Below are 12,146 nucleotides of genomic sequence, written 5' to 3' on the forward strand. Positions count from 1 at the left end.
GAGACTGATTTATAACCAATAGGCCTTTGTAAAGTGCATGTGTATTTTAAAAGCTGTTTTTTCATTTGCAAGCTGCAACTGCTATGTGGCATTATTTGTAATTCTTTAGAACTACTTGGCTTTGTAAAGAGAAAAATATTGTGGTTTTAAACATTGCTACTAAGGATCTTGTCCTTATCCTCTCTCTTGCCTTGAAAATCTTTCATGATATTCTGTTTTATTAAAGTCATTAGGTCTGAATCTTCTGAGGGCATGGGTTTAGTTGATGTATGTTATCAAGCAAGGATAACTTACTTTACTAGATAGCTACTAGTAATGTTTCTTTGTATTACCAATCTACATAATTTTTATTTCTCTTTTATTTTAATATACCACCCTTAAGTAGAAGAAAATACCTAATTTATTGTTTGTATGGTATGAAGTAGAGAATTTTCCTAAATCGAGAAAATGAGTATGTTTTCTATCATTAATATAAAACAAAAATAAAACAATAGCTTTTAGGCCCTCATTCCTCAATGATTCTACCAGCAGGGTGATGTTCTCCACCAGAGGTCACAAGTCCATTCAGCCTTTCCTAGAACTGTCTTTTTTCCCTAACACAGCTTGCTTTCATCCACTGTCTACATCTCAGGAAGAGTGATTGTATTTAAGTACAGGTCTGATCAAGTGTTCAGGTAACTTCTCTTCAAAGGCTTTTAATTGCCATCAATTGTTCTTAAGATAAAGTCCCACTTTCTATCTTCCTAACTATTATATTCCGAACTTACTAGAAGAATAATTTCTGATCTATTTTAGTTTCTCCATAATTAACTTTTGAATAAATTGTGAATTTATTCAATTTCGAATGAAATTTTACTAAAAAGTGAAATTACATAGGATAATAGAGTCCTGGGAAGGTTGGATAGTGGGGAAGTCATAAGCCATGTATGAAAGTTTTCTATGAATGGATGGTGAGATAACAGGACTCCATGCCCCCCAACAGTATAGCATATCCTTTAAACATAAATAAATAAATAAGAATACAAAACAAGAATAGCATGTTCTTAAAGTGACAGTGAGGAGTAAAGATAATAACTCAACCTCTAGGTTGCATAGAGACAGGTTTCAGTGAAGGCCAGGAAGTCTAGGGAATATTCATTTACAAGATAGATATGCTGAAAGGTTTACCGTTTTTTGTTTTTTGTTTTTTTTTAACCGAGTATGCCTTTAATGTTCTACAGCTTACTGCATACATGTTTTTGATGTTGTGATAGGCTTCATATTACTTACAGCCATAACTCAGCATTTTCCCTGCCTCTATCTCTCCTCCCAATGTTCCTCATTTCCATTAATGTTATTACTTAGCATCTTACCAGTTATTTAGCCCAGTAACCAGGATCATCCCAGAATCTTCTCATTCCCATTAGGATTTTAACTCCCCAGTATTTCTCAGCTGTGTCCTTCTTTTTCCATTCATAGTCTATGCCCATATCCAAGTTGTTATTATTTCTCTTGGTTATATGAAAAGTTGATATAAGTGGAGCCATTTTAAAAAGGAGTCAAGGTAGCTATTCCAGAGGAGCTGCCTTGACTGACTCACTCTTTGAACCTTTGGAATGTTTGAACTGGGAAAAGTAACCTTTGGACTGGGCCAAATCAACCTTGTCTTACAAACAACTGTATGCAAATCTAACAGGAAAGCAGACATCTTGACTACAAGGACTGATGATAATGGACTCTGAAAATAGAATCAGTAACCAGTGAAGTAAGTCACCTTGTTAGCACCAATAGAACTTCTTTCATGTATTCATGCAAATATTTCCTTCCTTTTCTCTTAAAAAACTTTAGTCCTCACTCTGTAATCAGGACACAATTTGGGTTTCTGCCTGAATCTGTGCTTACTGAATTGCAATTATTTTTATCCCAAATAAATGTTTATTGACTCTCATTTTTGCTTTTTTGTTTTTAGGTCAATAAGTATTACAATAAATTCTCATGTATTTCTTGACTTTATGGGAAAGTCTAGCAGAGGGTTTAGAGCAAAGGCTATGTGTGAAGGCAGAATAAATCTGGATATAAATTCTGCCTGCGCTAATGACCTTGGACAAGTTGATTGCCTACATTCTATTATTTGTAAAATGGAGTTAATAATCACAGAAAAAGGAGACACTTTTGTGATAAGTAAAATAATGTATATAAATAGTAGCTAATATTTTTATTATCTAGTTTTTCCTGTATTTAATATGCTTTCTATTCAACAACTGGAATGATCATTATAAAAGAAAAATTTGACTTTATTAACCCTTTATTTAAGTACAATCAATGATTCTATATATTTTTATAGAATTAAGCCAATCAAATAAGCCTTTCATGGTTAAGCCCTCTGTTCCTTCAACATCATATTGTTTTTCTTCCCTCTGGAAATTTATATTCTGGCTACATAGAATTCCTCAGTTTCTCATATACAACAGATAATTTTCTTTATCTGTGGCTTTTTCTTATAGACACTCTGTCAGACGCCTGCTTTGCACCTTACTTGCCTGAATAAATCTTATGTATCTTTACAGCCTGAATACTCAAGTACTTCTTGAAATCTTTCCCAGACCTCTAGGATGGCTGCTAAGTGTTTTCTGTAATACCTCTTATTTTATCTAAAAAATAATATAACTATATTTAAATTACGTATATTTTTGACTCTTTCTTCTATGTTGTGATGACTCAAGGTTAGACACCCAGGCTTATTCACCTACTACATTTTCTAAATGAATTTAATTTTGCATTTCTAGCTTCCAAATAACTCTGATTTCTCTTTCTTTCCTTTGTATTCTTAATTGCAAATTATGCTATTAACCTTAATTATGCATTCTAGAAGTTAATTCTTCCTCACCCACATTCCTATAATTCACATTTATTAATTTCAAACCACATTAATTAAACGTAATTGTCAGTGAGTACATAAATGTATGCATTTTCTTAAATAAAATTTCTGAATGCCATTCTGACTTGATTATTTTGAGAAAGATGTCCTAGAATGATATTTTAAAGTTTTATTCCATAGCCATAGTACTGTCCAACATTGCTGAGAAAAACAAAACACATTTTGTACAGTGTGAAAGAACCATTTTGTACAATAGTGTGGCAGAAGGCTATACCTGTAAGTCTAGACTTAGAGAAAAGGTGAAAGGCTCACTAATTTATTTATGTGTATCTTCTGTCTCTCCCGGTTAATTATATATTTCTAGAAGAACATGAGTATGCCTTGTAACTTTCTACTTTTTCAGCATTCCACAATATATATAATAGATCATTTATACTGTTAGAGTTCAAGGCAGGCTGCCCCAAAATATGCCAGTTGGCATATTGATTATTCTAAATTAGAGTTACTTAGGAAACAGCCACTGCAAGAAGGATGCTCTGACCTCCTTTGTCCCCACAGAAAGCAGGAAATAAATCTCCCATGTTAAGGGTACCCTCCCTGCACCTGGAGGATAGAAGGCATCCTTATGGCCACAGATAGTGTTGTGAGCAAGGGAGGCGGCTGCCAAAGTAACACCCTTGGTTGTGTTTGTGTCTTTCCACAGTACCAAGTTTACTAAGTGGAACTTTCTCAGATAAACCAATCAGATACACATGCAGGTTAACACACAACACACAGAGAGGGAAGGTGCAGAGGCTTACGCAATGGCATGAGGAGAGGAAAGTCCTTAGCGTCTCCAAAGCGAGCTATGTTGACAGCCCCAAGCCAGCGGCTACAACAGGCAGAAAGTTAGAGTCTTTGGCTCTCAGCATACTGGTTCCTGATGTTCTCTGGTCAGGCTCGAGCACTTCTGTGTGAGGTGTTCAGCTTCTATGGTTCTTACAGGGTGAAATCCTTTGGCTTATCAGCTCCTGCAGTCCTGGTTTACAAACTGCAGTCTTGACTGACTTTTCTGTGGTTTGGGGCCGTCCAGTCACACCCTAAGGTTGTTCCCATTAGGTGACTTGGTTGTTTACCAGTCGACAGTACTATTATGGCTCCCAGATGAATCCATTTTATAAAGTTCAAAACATCCCCAATTCTTGTGCTCTCTACAGATAGGGAATTCAGAGCCCAGAAGGCTGTATAAACAACTTTTTCATTTCACTGATTTACTACGCCAAGCTCAAATCCCTTTGTCTTGTTAATTCTTCACAAATGTATTATTTCTTGTCTAAAAGGTATAAAAGCTGCCCGTTTTTTTCATTTCTATGAACTCCTATTGTAGGAAATGAAATTTGATTTTTTTCTGTTAATCTGTTTTATGTCAATTTACTTATTAGGCCAACTGAAGAACATGGACGTGAAGAAGGGAAAAGTTTTCCTCCCCATGATACATTTCAGCTAATTACAATATTGCCAGGTTCTTTGGGTCAATAAACAGCGTGAGGCAGGATCGGCAGTTAGAACTGTGCAAGGAAAGGATGAGAAAAACACAGATTTGAGACGTATATCAATCAAATATTCATTATTCATGATGTTGATGTAAGAAGGCCCAAACCTATAGAGAATTTTTCTAAAAATTTATTTGAGCCCAAAAGAAGATACACTTGGAAGCAAGATGTCAACAGACTGATATAAAAGCTTAAGACAACAGTTTGTAGTTTCTTTTATGCATTTGAAATTAAGGAGGGAATGTAAGAAAGATTACAAGAAGGTGAGAGGAAAGGAAGAAGGGCGGGATTACGGGATAGTTAAGATTATACGCTCCCTCGGGGGTGGTCATGTGGAGTTAGGATTGCAGGGTAATTACGTGCTTTCTTCAGGGGTCTGAAAGGGGGCATTTCAAAGGTGTGAGGCACAGAAACAATGGACAAGATTTGCTTGAGGCAGAGATAAACCTTTTCCTAAACCAGTTATATATCAGCATAACTGCCCACCTTGACCTGCCCAGTTAGGAATTTAAGATCAGATCACCTGTGAGGTTTCTTTCAATAGAACCTCTTTTTTTCCTCTACAGTGTGACTTGGATAATTCCTCTTTTCTGTTTATTCAGAGTGTATAGTGTATAGCACTGTACCAAGCTTCTCATAGATGCTTACTACACTTTTTCCTTTCCTTTTCCTACTCTATCCGGATCCCGACATAATTGAAGTGAAGATTGTGATAAATTTATTTATTTTACAGAGGCCTCACATGCAGAATTTTAGGGATTTAAGAGTGTTTTATGAACTCTAAACTGTTAGAGAAATGTAAGTTACTATTATATATTTCTATGCTCGGTTAAACATCAAATAATCATGTATCAAATAATTTAAGCTTTTTGGAAATTGATTAATTATTTCAGAAATTTTTCTGTAGGTGTTAGATAAATACGAGTATCCATTCATAAAATATTGTTAAATTGAAGACTGTATTAATGAAAATAGCAAAGCATTAGGTTCTTAAAACTTTTTGGCTTTAAAGTTGGATAAAGAGATAAAAAGCATTATTAAAGAAAGTTAAGACACATTATAATTTAGGAATTCAGGTTTCTTATTTAGGGAATTACTGGAGTAAGAAGAAGACAAAAAATGCTAGGACATTCATAATGTAAGCTAAATGGTTACGTGTATTTAAATTTCTATATACTCAGAGGTACCACTTTTGAGATTTCTTGCTAAATGTCAAGCTTAATTATAAAATTGAAGAAATTTAAAACTCTTAATAAGTACAATTTTGGAGGCTTTTGAGAATTTTTTTTTTTAAAGATACATTTATTCAGCATTGTGATGAGACTATTGCATTTAGTAATCAACAGCATGGATGCAAAAAAAATCTACATCAAAACCCTTTGTTGGAATGCTTTACCCTTTCCACAGAACAGAAACTAAAATACCCTGTTATACAATTAGTCACAAATACAGTCCTCGAGTTTTGTGCCCATGTACACATGAGTACAGTCTAAAACATGTCTTTGTAGCAGCCAGGCCCTGCCGCCACTGTGCTTGACTGAGTTCAACAATCTGTTGTATCCTGTAGCTTCCCTGTCACTTCTCTGGCTCTTCTCTCTTGCTAAGCTTTGTTTCCTGGCAATAATTAAAACCTTCTGCCACTGCCATAGCTACTGCTGCTACTGGAACCACTATAGCCACCTTGGTTTCATGATTTGGCAAAGTGTCGATTCTACCACCACAGGGACCAGAGCTTCTGCCTCCAAAGTTTCCTCCTTTCATGGTTCCAAAATTTGAAGATTGGTTGTTGTAATTGCCAAAATCATTGTAGCTTCCACAACCTCCAGAACTGCTTCCATCATTACCAAATCCATGATAGCCATCCCCACTGCCAACATATCCACCAGCACAGCTATCACCAAAGCCACCTGGACCACTGAAGTTTTCTCCACAACCAAAGTTGTCATTCCCACCAAAACCACCTCCACGACCACCACCGAAGTTTCCAGAACCACTTTGACCTCTTTGGCTGGATGAAGCATGAGCCACCTCTTGCTTAGTTAGATAGGGCTTTCCTTCCTTCACAGTTATGGTCATTCACAGTATGGTATTTCTGAATGACAGTCTTGTCTACAAAGTCATGATCATCAAAGGTTACAAAAGCAAAGCCTCTCTTCTTGCCACTGCATTGGTTGGTCATGATTTCAATCTCTTCAGTTTTCCATTCAAAATAATTTCTTAGGTGACGTTTTTCAGTGTCTTCTTTAATAGCACCAACAAAAGTCTTTTTCACAGTTAAGTGGGCACCAGGTCTTTGAGAATCTTCTCTTGAGACAGATGTCTTTGGTTGCACAACTCTTCATCCACATTGTGTGGCCTTGCCTTCATGGCTGTATCCACCATGCATACGTGACAGACCCCAAGCGTCTAGGGTGCTTGGCGTTTGGCTCTCTCATCACCACCCGGTCTATACGCATTCCCCATTACTCAGAATGACTCCCCAGACTCTCATCGGTTTTTTCAAAGCCCAGACCTCCAATGAAGAGCTTCTGTAGCTGTTCGGGCTCTTTGGGAGACTCTGACTTAGACATGTCGACCGCTGGGGGGGAGATGTTAATGATGCTTGCTCTGCGGCGTCCATCGACAGAAAGGCGCTTCTGAGAATTTGCGAATCTCTCAAGTCTTACTTAAATCAGCTTTATTACAATTGTTAATGCCACCAGCTGTCTTAGTTTTCAAGAAAATATATTTACTATTAATATTTTTAATAATCTTTTTTAATTCAACAAGTGGCTCTAATAAATGTGTCAGAAAGAACGCCTAACTGGAAAAGCCTATGAAGAAAAAATTATTCTGTCCTCAAAATTTTATGACAATGTATTTTACAGACTTTTTTAAAAAAATTAATATCAGTTCAGTAACGTATGCATATGTTACCTTTGGGGCCCATCTAAATCCGTCATTGCCCAGGTGGCATGAGGGGGCCTCAGGCCTTTCCTCCAACACAGTAAAGAATTACAGGTCAGGGGTTTAGGATAAGTAAGATTTATTGAATATGTTTCAAGAGAGAAAAGGGCTATAGGAGACAGAGCTGTAGCCTTGTAGAAGTGGGGAGGTCTGTCTTATATCTGGGCCATGATGGGAGGTTACAAGGGTGGTTCTAGCTGATTGGCGTGTGAGGTCATTTTGATTGACAGTTGCCTATTATATAAACTATTGTCAACTGCACATGTCCTTACTCAGAATTCAGTCTGTTATAATTAGGTTCATGAACTTCCGGGCACATGTGCGATAGTATAATGATGATATAACAAAGATGAAGTGAAAAGAAGTCAGCGTACTCCTTACTGTGCAAGCCTTTGTGGCTGGCCTAAACCGATTTCTGTGTTATGGTATTTATTTCCTTGTATTCTAGGATGCAGGAGTATTGTTAATCAAAAAATTGTTTGTTTGTTTTTCTGGGAAGTCCTAGGGGTGGCCTTTGGGTTGAGCCATTATTATTGTCATTCCTGTGGTTACAGAGCTGGGCCTTTGCTCCTGTTGCTCATGGCTGCCTAACTGCCTAACACATGGGGGAAAAAATCTAAGAAATTGCATGTATCAGTTATGTTTTGCTGTGTAACAAATTATCACAAATTTAGTGGTTTAAAACAACACAGTAGTTATCTCATAGTTCTGTTGTCCAAGGGTCTCGGCATGGATTAACGGGATCCTCTGAGATGCTGTGCTCAAAGGTTTGTCAGGACAGGGCTCTCATCAGAGACATGAGTGGTGACAGATCTGCCTCCTTCTCACGCCAGTTGTTGGCAGAATCTACTTCCTTGCTGCATAGAACTGAGGCCTCAGCTTTCTGTTAGCTGTTGTCTAGTGTCCACTCTCAACTCCTAGTGCCTGCCTTTAATTCCAAGAGGGTACCTGAGTTTCCAGGCTGCAAATTTTTGCCATTTGAACTTCTCATAATAGCAGTTAACTTCATCAAGAAGCAAGGAGAGTCTCTAGAGCAAGCCTGCTGGCAAAACACTATTTTATATAACATCTTATCACCTTTACCATATTGTTAGCAGTCAGTAACAGGTCCTGCCCACACTCAAGAGGGGAGGATCACATGAAAAAGTGAATACTTGGAGGGTAGAGTATGGGTGCCAACCTAGAATCTTTCTACTGCATTATAAAAACAATAAAAATATAAATTTTAAGTCAAATTTCAGGCCAATATCAATGAACATTAAACTACTCTAGACATTCAGTCCTGTAAGCAACTTTTTGTTCCTGACACTTTCTTAGCAAAAGTTTTGGAATTCCATACTTTATCCATAAATAGTAATTGAAAGAATGAATAAATGAAGGATTGCATGTTTAGTTTAGTCTTACGCGCCCACCGAAATAAATTATCTTTCTTCATAAACACATGAAATGTTAATGAGTAAGGGAGAATATAAGCTTCAGTGGCTTTCTTTTTTCTTGTGTGTGTGTGTGCATGCGTGTGTATGTGTGTGTGAAAAAATTGGTCCTTTTCCTTTAAAAAAAATAAGTTGTCACTGAATACATTTTATGAGAATATATATCTAATGCACTTTTTTCCTCATACACTCACCAACACGGTATATAATTACAATTTCCCCCCAGTTTTCCTGTTTTAATATAACATCAAAGTAGATTATCATGAAAGGCTTCTACCTTATTCATAAAAGTAGGAATCCAGTTTCCATTAAACCATTACAAATAATGGCCTAATGATAAATAATACAAATTATATCAGTAGCATATATATTGGTGGTCAGAGCAATACATTTAAAGTGTAAAATGTAATTAGTTCTTAACCAAAGGATAAACTATTACAGTGCAGATATAATTAAGAAAGCAATTTTATCTCCCAGCTGTGCCAGATTTTTCCCTTCAAAGGTGTTGGACTTCGTACAACAATTGCGTAGCCTCCAGTGACAGGCTAGAGCTGTGACTCCCTCATCACAGATTGCTGTGAAAATTTGTTGCTTGGGACCAAAAACAAAAAGATATTTTATTGTTACTTGTGGTCTTTGGTCAAAATGAAGGAGTATTTAGTAGCTCTGAGGTACAGGGATCAATACTGGGAATAACATCTTAGATAAAAAATTCAAAATACTTTTTTTTGTGTGTGTCATAATCTATGTGGATGTAAAGCTTTGACTTGATTATCTAAAGTTGGGAGCTCTGAGAATATACTGATTTCAAGTATTTGGTATTCTTGTAAATAGATGATTCTTGCTTAATTTAATGAGTTATTCTATTTAAATAAAGGCTGTGAATATTTTTGCTGCAACATTTTTACAAAAGCATAAATTCAAATATAGTTTATTTTTAATTTTTAGAAATCATTATTAACATGATGTTATTTGGAAAAATATTAGGAAAATATGTACTATTGGAATTATTGGGTTGTTAAGAACTCTTTCTACAGCCTATTCCAGGCTCTCATTTTTCTACCTTTTACAAAATATTTTTAAACTTTTGAATATTTATGATTATTCTGGAATGTAACAAAATAGTTATTTAATTATTATTTGTTTTAGATATTAATCATGATTTTCAACATTTCTGGATATTAATAAAATAACTAATTCAATACATTTTATTTATAACTGATACAAGTAAAATTATTCAAAATATCACTTTAAATTTAAAATAGGTATCAGCTAACTACTGACTTAAGTGTTGGTAAACTTATTCAATGGAACTTTAAATATTTTACTTCTTACCAGAAAGTCTTTACTTCCAGCTAATACTGTTCAATGTCTCTTGACAGGCTACATAAATTCCAGCTTGTTAAGCTTTTTTTCCTATTGAGAATGTTTGAAAATTTGTCAGTCTATTATTGTTGCATATGCATGAGTAGCATCATACAGATAATTGGCAGAATCAAAAGTGTCTGGAGATCATTTAAATTTTTCACATTTCATCTACTCTAAATTCAAAAATACTTTTAAAAATATGTGTATAAAGTTCTTGTCACTTTCTCATTAAGTATTTCTGCAGTTCCATTAAAAGTTTCACACATGATAGCAATGCTGTCATAGGCCTGATAACACATTTTCTTCAAATAAGGATGACTATACTGAAGTTTGCTTGTTTTAACTGTTTAAATTATATCCATCATCTTCAATGTCAGTTGAAAACCAACTGCATGGACTCTCTGAGTATCATATCATATATCACATGAGAGATGTTACTTTAACTTATGAACACAGTTATTGTTACCGACCAAATGTTTATATACCATCAGAACTCCCATGTTGAAATCCTAACACCCAAAGATGATGGTATTTAGAGGTAGTGCCCTTGGGAGCTCTCAGGAATGAGATTAATGCCCTTAGAAAAAGACCCCAGAGAGCTCTCTCGCTCTTTCGACCATATGAGGATAAAAGAAGTGTGTTGTCTACAACCTGAAAGAGGGTTCTGAGAAAAACAATATGAAAAATCTACGAAAATTGGGAGGAATTATTTTGAGGTCTAATTCACAGTTAAAAGGAAACTTGTGTGCCATATTTACTTAAAGAAATGATTCAGGCAGAGACAGTGACATGTGACTCTTCTTGCATCCAAACATTTTAGTTTGTATATGACTGTTGGAGGTAGCTTATCATGGAATTTAAGTGTTAAATGTATAGTCATTGAATTATACCATCCTAGGTTCCAGTTAGTTTTTCCTATTTTAGGAGTTAAGCAATTTTAAACAAGTTTCTAAATTTCCTGAACTACAAATGGCTTATTTTTAAAATGGAGACAGTAATCTGTAAAAAGCCTTCTTAAAGTAGCACGGATGTATCCCTTTTTTGAACAAAGTTGAGAGAGGCTCAACTTTGGATAGCCAGCACATATCACTAAATAAAGTTTTGGAAGAATAAACTAATATGCATAGTCTTCTAGTGCAGTGCCTGGGACATAGTAAGTAACACATGATGATGATACTGATTTACTGACAGTTTCAAGAGTCACTGTCTTATGGTGATTTCAAACGTTTTTGGTCTCAGGAACTCTTTACACTTTTAGAAATTATTGAGAATCCGAAAGAGCTGTTATTTATGTATGTTACATCTACCAATACACACTGTATTAAAATTGAAACTGAGACATTTTCAAAATATTCATTTTAAAATCACAGAAAACTTCATTACATGTCAACATGAATAACTTTTTAAGAAACATAACTGTATTTTACAAAACAAAAAATTAGAAGTTTTATTAGTCAGGTTTCTCCAGAGAAAATAGAACCAGTAAGATAAATATTTGTATGTAGAACAATATTTATTGTGAAGGGTTGACTTACAGGATTATGAAGGCTGAGAAGTCCCAGGATCCCCTGTGTGCATGCTGGCGCCCTGGGAAAGCCAGTGGTGTAGTCCTCCAAACCTAAGGCTTGAGAACCAGGGAAACCCATGGTGTAGATCACATTCTGAGTCTGTAGGTCCGAGAACCTTTGCAACAAAGCCTAGTATCCTCGGGCAGGAGAACATGGATATCCCATCTGGTGCAGAGAGTAAATTCATACTTCCTCTGCCTTTTTGTTCTATATAAGCCCTCCATGGATTGGATGATTCGAGTCCTCATTGGTGGTGTTGATCTTCTTTACTCAGTCTTCCTGTTCAAATGGTAATCTCTTCCCAAAACATCCTTAGAGACAAATCCACTAATAACATTTTTCCAGCTATCTGAGTATCCATTAACCCAGTCAAATGGACACACAAAATTAACCATTACGGAAGTGACACAGCTTTATTATTTTTTTTCAAATTTCTTTAATG

At 35.7% G+C, this 12,146-nt stretch overlaps 1 pseudogene; it reads right to left on the reverse strand.

Annotated features, from left to right (window-relative positions):
- Positions 1–5,958: 5,958 nt before the first annotated feature.
- On the reverse strand, positions 5,959–6,959 carry LOC120586128 (heterogeneous nuclear ribonucleoprotein A1-like; annotated as a pseudogene).
- Positions 6,960–12,146: the final 5,187 nt, after the last annotated feature.

The sequence above is a fragment of the Pteropus medius genome, unplaced genomic scaffold, assembly GCF_902729225.1.
Source record: "Pteropus medius unplaced genomic scaffold, Ma_sr-lr_union100, whole genome shotgun sequence".
Classification (NCBI taxonomy): Eukaryota; Metazoa; Chordata; class Mammalia; order Chiroptera; family Pteropodidae; genus Pteropus; species Pteropus medius.